Source organism: Apteryx rowi, unplaced genomic scaffold, assembly GCF_003343035.1.
Source record: "Apteryx rowi isolate R43461 unplaced genomic scaffold, aptRow1 scaffold_37, whole genome shotgun sequence".
NCBI classification, from domain to species: Eukaryota; Metazoa; Chordata; class Aves; order Apterygiformes; family Apterygidae; genus Apteryx; species Apteryx rowi.
In genome coordinates this window covers 23359-32216 of record NW_020450196.1, presented here as the reverse complement: position 1 = coordinate 32216, position 8858 = coordinate 23359, and the positions used below count along the sequence as shown (strand labels likewise).

Here is an 8858-nt window from a genome sequence, read left to right as displayed (position 1 = left end):
AGCCCTCCGCCGGCGCTAAAGTTTCGAGTTTATTTTATTTGAGCTTATTTCATTTATTTTGCGAAGTTTTTTTCTTTTCCCCCTCCCGCAGCCGCTGGGTTTTGCTGGGGGGAGGCGGGGGCGGTCTGGAGGAGGGCAGAGGCCTGGGAGCGGCGGCGGCCGGGGAGCGGCGGCGGGCGGCGGCGCCTGTTGCTGCTGCTGCTGCTGCTGCCGCCCCGGCGCAGCCCGCGGGGGGCGGCCGGGGTCCCCCCCTCCCCTCCGCGCCGCGGGGCTCGGCCCGCCCGGGAGGCGTCCCCGCGTAAACAAAGCCGGCGTCCTCCTGTTGCTGCGAGGCTGGCTTTCCTTTTTCCTTCTCTCCCTCCCACCCTCCTTTTCTTTTTTCTTTTTTTTTTTCCAGTGGGGAGTTTTTCATCCTTGCAGAAGGTCTCCTCTCTCGCCCTTGCTGCTCACCTGCTGCGCTCTGAGCACCCGAGACCTATTTTTGAAGGTGTGTTTTGCAGGCGATGCCGTGGTGGTTCCAGCTCCCTCCTTGAGGAGGGCTGAGCTCGCCTCTGAAATCCCGTATCCTCCGTGTGTGTGTGGTGTGGGGAGCTGCTGCGGCGGGAGGGGGAGATGGGACATGCTGCAGACATGTTGCATGCGCAGTGGCCCGCGTCGGGCCCCAGTGGGATGTGGATTATGGGAACCAGCCTCCTTCTRCACCGCTTGTGCCAGGGAATTTGCGCAGCGCTGTCAGCCAGCGGCTGCGGGAGCGCTGGGCGATGGCCCTGAGACCGACCCCTCGGACAGGAGTGGCCGCCGTCCCTGCTTTGCTGTGGGTTTTAGTGGGTCAGTGGTGCTGGGAGCACCCAGGTTCTCACCAAGGTCTTCTGGTGCCAAAACTCAGTTGAAGTGAAAAGCAGCAAAACCCAGAAGGCCCAGCCAAAACCACTAGTTCTGTGCATCAGATTTGTGTGAAAGACTCCATAAAAACTGGCTGGCTCCTTGACATCCTTGTAACTGCTGATAAGAAGTCACCAGTGTTTTTGGTCTTATCTTTCTCTATCTGTTATTTTATTGATGTTAGGGAATTCTTGCAGTTATGGTCTCAATTATAGCTTTCTGAAGTCACAGTGAATATTTATTTAAACACRTTAATCCACATTATGCAGTGGATTTAGAGGGGCAAAATGTAAGCCTAAATTTTGCCTTTTGATAGATTTGGCCAATGGAAACTGCACAGGTTGTATTAAGAGAAGGGTATTCTTTTGGGGTAATTTCTTTTCCTGTGTGTTTTTCCTTCTTCCTTCAAGAACATTCATAAATTATTGGAAAGWATAATAGCCTGTCACAAAGCCGACTGTTTGATTCTTAGTACTACATTTAACAGACTTGGTTTGTTATTTTGCTGAACAGTGTTTCATCCTTTTTCTCTCCTCCCCCCTTTTCTTCTTCAGTTGTAAAAATAGCACCTTGTCCATTTGTATTTTTGGTCCTCAGCACCTGCAGGAAGTTTTGCTAGTACAACCTGTTGAATGGAAGATGTCATTACTGGTTATGGTACCAGAAAGAGTTTGGTACAGCAAGAGTATTTTAGCCAGAGCCATTGCCTGCAATGTTAAAGGGTCTGAATTCTGCTGTCCTTGAAGCTTATTTTGAAATACCAGTTGGTATCAGTATYAGTAATGTGTTTCCTTGGAGGACAACTGATTGGGAGGGAAGAATCTAAACTAGGCTGGGGGAAAGTAGTAAAATGTTCTTGGGAAATGCTGCTTGATGCTCACAGGCAAATGGAAAGATGTGTAACATTAGAAAAAAGAGTGTAGAACTAAAATATCTGAGGACATATTTAAATAGATATTAACTAGCCACAAGTTTTATGACAGCATCACCTTAGCTTTTTTTCCCCCAAACTTTTATCTGTTTTTAGCATCTATTTTTTGTGCTTCCATCTTATTAACAGAAACATGCATGTAACAGTTTCTTGTTACCACTGGTGTTTCTAATGGTTTCCTTTGTGCTCTCAAGAAGTTTTTCTTCAGGAACTGGATACATTCTTCCATCCCTTAGCATGAAAGTGCACTAGGAAAGTGAGATCAATATCAACACAGGGGAAGAAAGAGCTGCACTACTTACATACTAATTTTCTGYCTGTCTCTGTGTCTGTGAGCTCTGTGGGGATTAGTGCCATACAGTGTTTTAGTCACTCGGATCACTGTAAATGATGTGTATTTCTCTTTTTTTYCCTTTCTTTTTAATCATTCGTTAATCACTGTAATGAAAACCATTATAAAAACCTTTTAAATCACCTGATCTACGGATAGGATTTAGTAAATTTTCTGTCTAAATGGCTTTGCATTGAAACACCCCATTAAAGCAGTTTAAAGCTAGTGGAATACCATGCTGGTGGCATGCAGTGTTAACAATGGTAAGGATAGTTTTGTTTCACCATTGGAATTCCCAGCAAGACAATATCTGAATATGTCATTTTGTTTTCAGTGCCCTCTGTTTACTAAAAAAATGCTTTGGGGTACGTTTGGCTCCTGCTTCTGGAATAACCGGCCCAGGCAGTTTTGGGGTATTTCTCTCACAGGCTTTTCAGACTTGGTCCTAGCATCTGAGCAGCCTTCTACAGTGTTCTTGTTGCATGTTGTAACAGTGTTCTGCGCTGCTCTTCCTGTATTTTCACAATACACAGTGTTTATTTTATAGTGTTTTCAGATAATAAGGAAAAAGGTGACTATTCAGTGGGGCTTTTTATTTCTTCATTTATGTGTGCAGTTTTCATCTCTATGAAGTGTCAAGTGTACATTAASAGATGCAACTATTGTAGGAAACATGTTTAATTAAGTTTAACTGAATTTAATAAATACAGTCATTAATTCCCTATGCTAAAAGCAAATAGACAATATTAACCTTATACATAGTTGTTTTTGAGACATAGATGTGCTTGGATTTGATATACTAATTTGATATATATGGTGAGACATGTATGCTGCATATGCTGAAAAGTTGCTTTTTGGTTTTTGAAGCCAATCCTGTGTTTTAAATGTTTGAAGAAAGTAATTCCAATTAATCTAAATTAAAAAAAAAAAAAAGAAAGAACATTTCTTCTAAACAGATTATCCATTTGTTAAATAGTTTCCTTACTCCCCCCACCCCCCTAAAAAAAAGAAAGGTTCCCCTAATATGTGGTTGTCTTTGCAGTACTACTTATTGTTTAGTTCTGAATAACGTGCATCACACATTTGTCAATAGGTGAAAGCAGTAACTATATTTTAGGCCCAATTCCAAATTGCAATTATAGTTTGTGCATCAACTAACAGGAATATTGTATTCATGCAGAGTACCTTGATGGATCACAGAACATTATTAATTAAAACAAARTGGATAGACAGCTTATTTATCCAAAAGCATTATAAGTTTCCCTTAAAACATTATTGTGACTTGTACAAAAGCTTAAAAGTAGTTGAATGTTCAAAATCCCCTGTTCATAGTTGCTTCAAAATACATAATACTGTTTAGGTCTATCACAGTACTCTTCTGTGACATACAAAGCTACTGCTCTTACCTTTTAAAATCTTTTTGGTGCATTCAATGTTGTGCAAAATTTCAAGAGACTAGTGACACCACTTTAAAAAAAAATGCTTGCAGTCTTAATATAGGATTTACATTAGTTTGTGAGCTGCCTTTTTATTTTTGCTTTGAATGTTTCAGAACAATTTTTCCTAAGTGCAGCTTTTAAATGTAAATTTTGGTCGCCTTGTCTTTTTTGTCTGTTACATTCCAGCTAGTCATTGGAAATCTKCTTTGTGCCTTGTGAAGCAGTACATATTGCTTTTTCTTCTATTAAATCCTTAATACAAATTGCTTTCACTTGTATTGAATCAGTTCTCTCTTCTGTCATCTGGAGGTGTGCAGTCCAAGCTCTCTTGGCTGATGAAGCGAGCGATTGGTGTTAATTTTGTACATTGCTGTCCTGTCAGTAAAGCAGTGGGCTAGCTTTTTTTTTTTTCCTGGTGCCTTCCTTTATGTTTATTGTTTCTGTTGCTCCTTTTCCTGCCTGTCACTGCTCTCCAGCATTTATTTATTTTCACCCCCTTTTCCTGCGTGCTAAAGTATGCATGTCACTTTCATTATGAGTAGTGAAGGCCATACCAGGCAGGCTACACCCGTCAAGTCTCTGTAACATTGCTTGTAATCCTAGGAAGTATGTATGTAATAACAGAATTGCCTCCATGGGAGTAGAAGAATAAATAGAAAGTGTCTTTTTTTTTTTTTCCCCCAACATCCCTTGTATGTTTCCAGCTGTTTTTATATGGATGGAGAAAACACTTTTTCCAGGAGTCCAGAGACCACCTTAATTTTCTTGGTGAGAATGGTAGCCAGTGTGAGGAAGGTAACTGAGTGAAACTGAAGATCTCCTCCTGTAAATTGCCGGCAAAATAGAAGCTTTAGCAGTAATTAGTATCTTCCCCTTCCTGTGTGGTTTGGTTTTCATTCCCCTACCAAGTGGTGCTAACACAACATTCCTGCTTGAGCGATAGCCAGAAAGTAGGGAAGGGGAAGGACATAGGATAAAAACCAAGTACAAAAGGATATCTCCAATTCAGCCAAATTCAGACCCAGATGTTGAAACGTAGATTAAACATTTGAAATACTCAATTTAGGAGCTATAAGATGTATATTGTGATTACTGTGCTGTTTAATTGAGTCGGATTTGGTTTTAATCACCTACACCTCCTAGCCAAAGTTTGGGCCTAGATATCGCTCTTTCTTTTGTATCTTGAGCACACTTCCAGTAATGTAAGAGCTATAGGGCAAAGCCTGTTACTGTAGTTTCTATCTTTGGCATCGCATGTTTGCTAATCCAGTGCTATGAGCATTAGTTTCTAAGGTATTATCTGAAATGGATTTGTGAAATAGTAGATGGAGTATCAGTGAATGAAACAGAATAATTTGCCTTGTAGAAAGTGTATGATCAAGCATAGAAGAGTAGTTATTAGAGGTGGGTCAGTTGTTCTTTTTTTGAACCTTCTGGCTGTTCAGCCAAAAGGCTTGGATAGTTGCAATGAAAAAAGGGGAAGGAAAGTCAACATAAATTTCATGGCTATATTTTGTAAATTCTTATACCCATGGATTTTAGTGTTTTAGGACTGGGCACTAGGAAACCACAGCTGTGGCCTGTCAACTGTTTTCTGGCAACTGGCCTTACAGAAGGAGGATACCTTAAAATGAGGGTGAGAATATATTTTCATGAATCAGCCCAGAAAGAGTCAAATTTCAGAAGTGCAAGTGCATTAATATTTATTTAAAAGGGATCATCCTTAACTTTTCACAGAATCACAGAATGGTTGAGGTTGGAAGGGACCTCTGGAGATCATCTAGTCCACCTCCCCTGCTCAAGCAGGGTCACCTAGAGCACGTTTCCAAGGATTGTGTCCAGGCGGGTTTTTAGTATCTCCAAGGAAGGAGATTCCACTACGTCTCTGGGCAACCCATGCCAGTGCTCAGCTACCCTCACAGTAAAAAATTTTTTCCTTAGATTGAGACAGACCTTCCTGTGTTTCAGTTTGTGCCCGTTGCCTCTCAACCTGCTGCTGGGCACCACTGGGAAGAGTCTGGCCCCATCTTCTCTACATCCTCCCTTCAGATATTTATCCACATCGACAAGATCCCCCCTTCAGTTTTCTCTTCGCCAGGCTGAACTGTCCCAGCTCTCTCGGTCTCTCCTTGTATGAGAGATGCTCCTGTCCCTTAACTGTCTTAGTAGCCCTTCGCTGGACTCGCTCCAGTAGCTGCATGTCTCTCTTGTACTGGGGAGCCCAGAACTGGACACAGCACTCCAGATGTGGCCTCACCAGGGCTGAGTAGAGGGGGAGGATCACCTCCCTCGACCTGCTGGCAACGCTTTGTTTAATGGAGCCCAGGAGGCTGGTGACCTTCTTTGCCACAAGGCTCAGGCTGGCTCATGGTCACCTTGGTGACCACCAGGACTCCCAGGTCCTTCTCTGCAAACTGCTTTCCAGCTGGTTGGCCCCCTTTTGTGCATGCTGTAGGAGATTACATGGCTCTTACATGTACCTTGGCTATCATTATCTGTATTTTACACTTTCCTATTATGAAACAGGAAGAAAGAAAGGAAGTGTGTTTTTATTTTCAATGCCTCTTTCAGATACCTGTGACTTTAAAAATTTGAAAGTGAATTTAACTTTGTATTCCTCTAGCAATATTTCTTCAAGTTGCCAATAAAAAGGTCTAATTCAGTTCATGCTCTTATTACTGTGAAGAGATTAATGAACTTTAATACTGAAACACAAAAATAGTTAAATCTACTTTAAGCTAAGCTTGTAAGCTCTTTGAGGCATGAACAGCATTTGTATCATGTATAGAAGGGCTGGTTTTGGCATAAGCCTAGTGTAATACAGTTTGCCAAGAGCACAGAAAATGACAGAATCGGAAATAAATTTATCTTTTGTGCATCTAAAAGCATGTGATGGTGTTATAAAAATATTCACTATAGCAAATTTCATTCTTTCAGCAAATAATCMTGTATGCCTCCATATTTCTCCCCAGGCAAGATTTGCTCCACTGCATAATTATCAAAATACCTGGAAAAAAGCTTTCTAAAGGCCAGGAATTATATCTGTAATGGGTGGTGGTGATTATGGGTATGCGTATGTGGTGCATTCTGGACAGACGCGTGCTTGCTTCTCTATTGCTTTCGCTATGTTAAAGCRATATTAAGCTGGTGCTGACAGGTCCCACTTGTTGGCATGGATGTGATGCAGCAGGAGCAGAGTCACGTGGCTCTTCACCACTTCAGAGTGCAGGCAGGCGCAAACACGGGTCAGCGTGGTATACAACATATAGAAATACCTTGTGTGGCTGAATACACTGTTAGTGCCTCTTTGGCCTGATTCTGCGTCAGAGGAAGTGTCTTGAGTGAAAACATCCTGATGGCAATTTCAGTCTGCATCCAGCTTTTTGCCACACACAACAAAAGCGTTAAGCAGGTCAGCTGACGAGGGAATCTCTGCTAATGCAAATACAAAATAAGGAGATTCAAAGAGAATTAAAATAAACTGAGAGATAAAAATTGATTTGCTGACATTAAGATAGTTCTGAACAGTATTCCTACCTGTAAAGCAAGGGGCAGATAGGAAGTATAACGTAAGAATCTTAACAGAGTCAAGCATGTCTTTTCATTGCAAATTAGGTAGAATCATCTTCATCTATATAGTATATTTAATGACTTCTGTCAATAATTGTCTGTTTTGAGAAAACTTCTATTGTAAATCATCAGAGATCTTGCCTCTGGGCCTGCATGAGCACAGTGGTGACCTTGTCCATTCTCTCACTTGTGAAACATGCTTTTCACAGCACACCAAGAGTAAGATTTAGGCAAGTATGGTCAAAATTTAAAGCAAGATCTAGCTAGTCCAAAAAGACACGGACTATCTTTATGGCTATTCTCCTTTTGAGGTAGTCAGAATCCAAAGTAGAAGAACAATAGCCCTGTATTTTTATTTTTCCTGCTYAGTTCTTTGAAAGGTAGAGCTGAAGATCTGATGCCTATTTCCACAGTCAGTTCTCCCAGTTGCTTGTCATTGCGCCTGCGCTACCTCATCAGTTGTGCTGCTACACACACGCGTGTGCAGGAGCATGGTAAACAGGATCCTGAGACTGAAGTGACTTAAAAATCCATCTTCCTTTTTTTTTTTTTGTTTTTTGACTCAGTTCTCTGGTTGCATTCATTGTACAGCCCCATATTAGAGAAGAAGCTGCAATGGCGAAACAGGAAAGAGCTGCTTCAGTTGGCACTGCCACTGGGAAAAACACCATGGCATAAATGCCGCTATTAGTAAATAGGGGCTCTGAATAAAGAATGCGATCCTGTTTTTTTGACATGGAAGCAACCTTCCTTTGTAATCTTAAAAATCCAACCCTTCTCATGTGAAATAGATATTTCTGTCTTGTTTTTGTAGGTTGACAAAGTAAAAACACAGGGTGTTTTTTGGCCTGATTTTCAGATCTGGTAATCAAGTTCTAGTGTTTACCTTGCCAAGTGAGAGAACAAATTCATGAAAAGTTTGTTTTATTTATTAGTGGCATATATTTATTACTGGCATGTATGATTGTGTAGTTTAGATCATGGAATAAGGTTACTTTGACAAGGTTACGCTAAGGAATTGAATTTCTTGCCTATCCCAARGTGGTAGATTGTGATAAAAGGATCTTCAGTGATTCAGTGTCAATTTATCTGCATATTCAGATGCAATAAAATAAACTGATAGGAAGCTTCAGGCTTGTTGAAACTGGAGACATTTTGGCAGTGGAACTTAAAACAATTTTAAATTCACTTGATTTGGGTTTTCTGCACGGACTACAGATAATACAAGTTTGTCAAAATATTCAGCCTGGCTTGTGATCCTTCCAAGTGAATCTGTGTTGTCAGCTTTTTTCTYAGATTTATTGTGGGGATTGATGCATGCTTAATTGTATGACTAATAGTCCTTTTGAGTTTTACTTGGGCTTTCTTACACAGTTATCTGTCAACACCATCCTTTACCTATTTATCTCCTGAGTTTCACTAAAAACTTACCTTTCCTAAGTGAGAGATCACAGCTCTTTTTACAGTGATAAGCTCACCAGATTTAAATTGGGTTTGTATCTTAAATTTCTTTGCTATTATCAAGGATACGAAGGTGTTGTTGTGAAAGATATGAAGATAAAAAGCAGAGCTCAAGTCATAAACCTGTGATGGTATTTGGACTCCTCACTTGTTTTTTTTCCCTCAGTTATCCATCTGCATCAAATGTAGTTAAACACTCCAGACTTTGTAGCCTCTTCAGATAGGCACTGAAAATACAAAAAAC

General features: G+C 40.9%; 1 protein-coding gene across 1 annotated transcript in view; it reads left to right on the top strand.

The window, feature by feature from the left end:
* Positions 1-406: 406 nt before the first annotated feature.
* LOC112969814 (multiple PDZ domain protein-like) overlaps positions 407-8858 on the top strand; it is a gene marked incomplete at its 3' end in the record, with an annotated part of 30211 nt that continues 21759 nt past the window's right edge. Inside the window, exon 1 of the mRNA XM_026073478.1 lies at positions 407-487. The remainder of the gene's footprint in view (positions 488-8858) is intronic.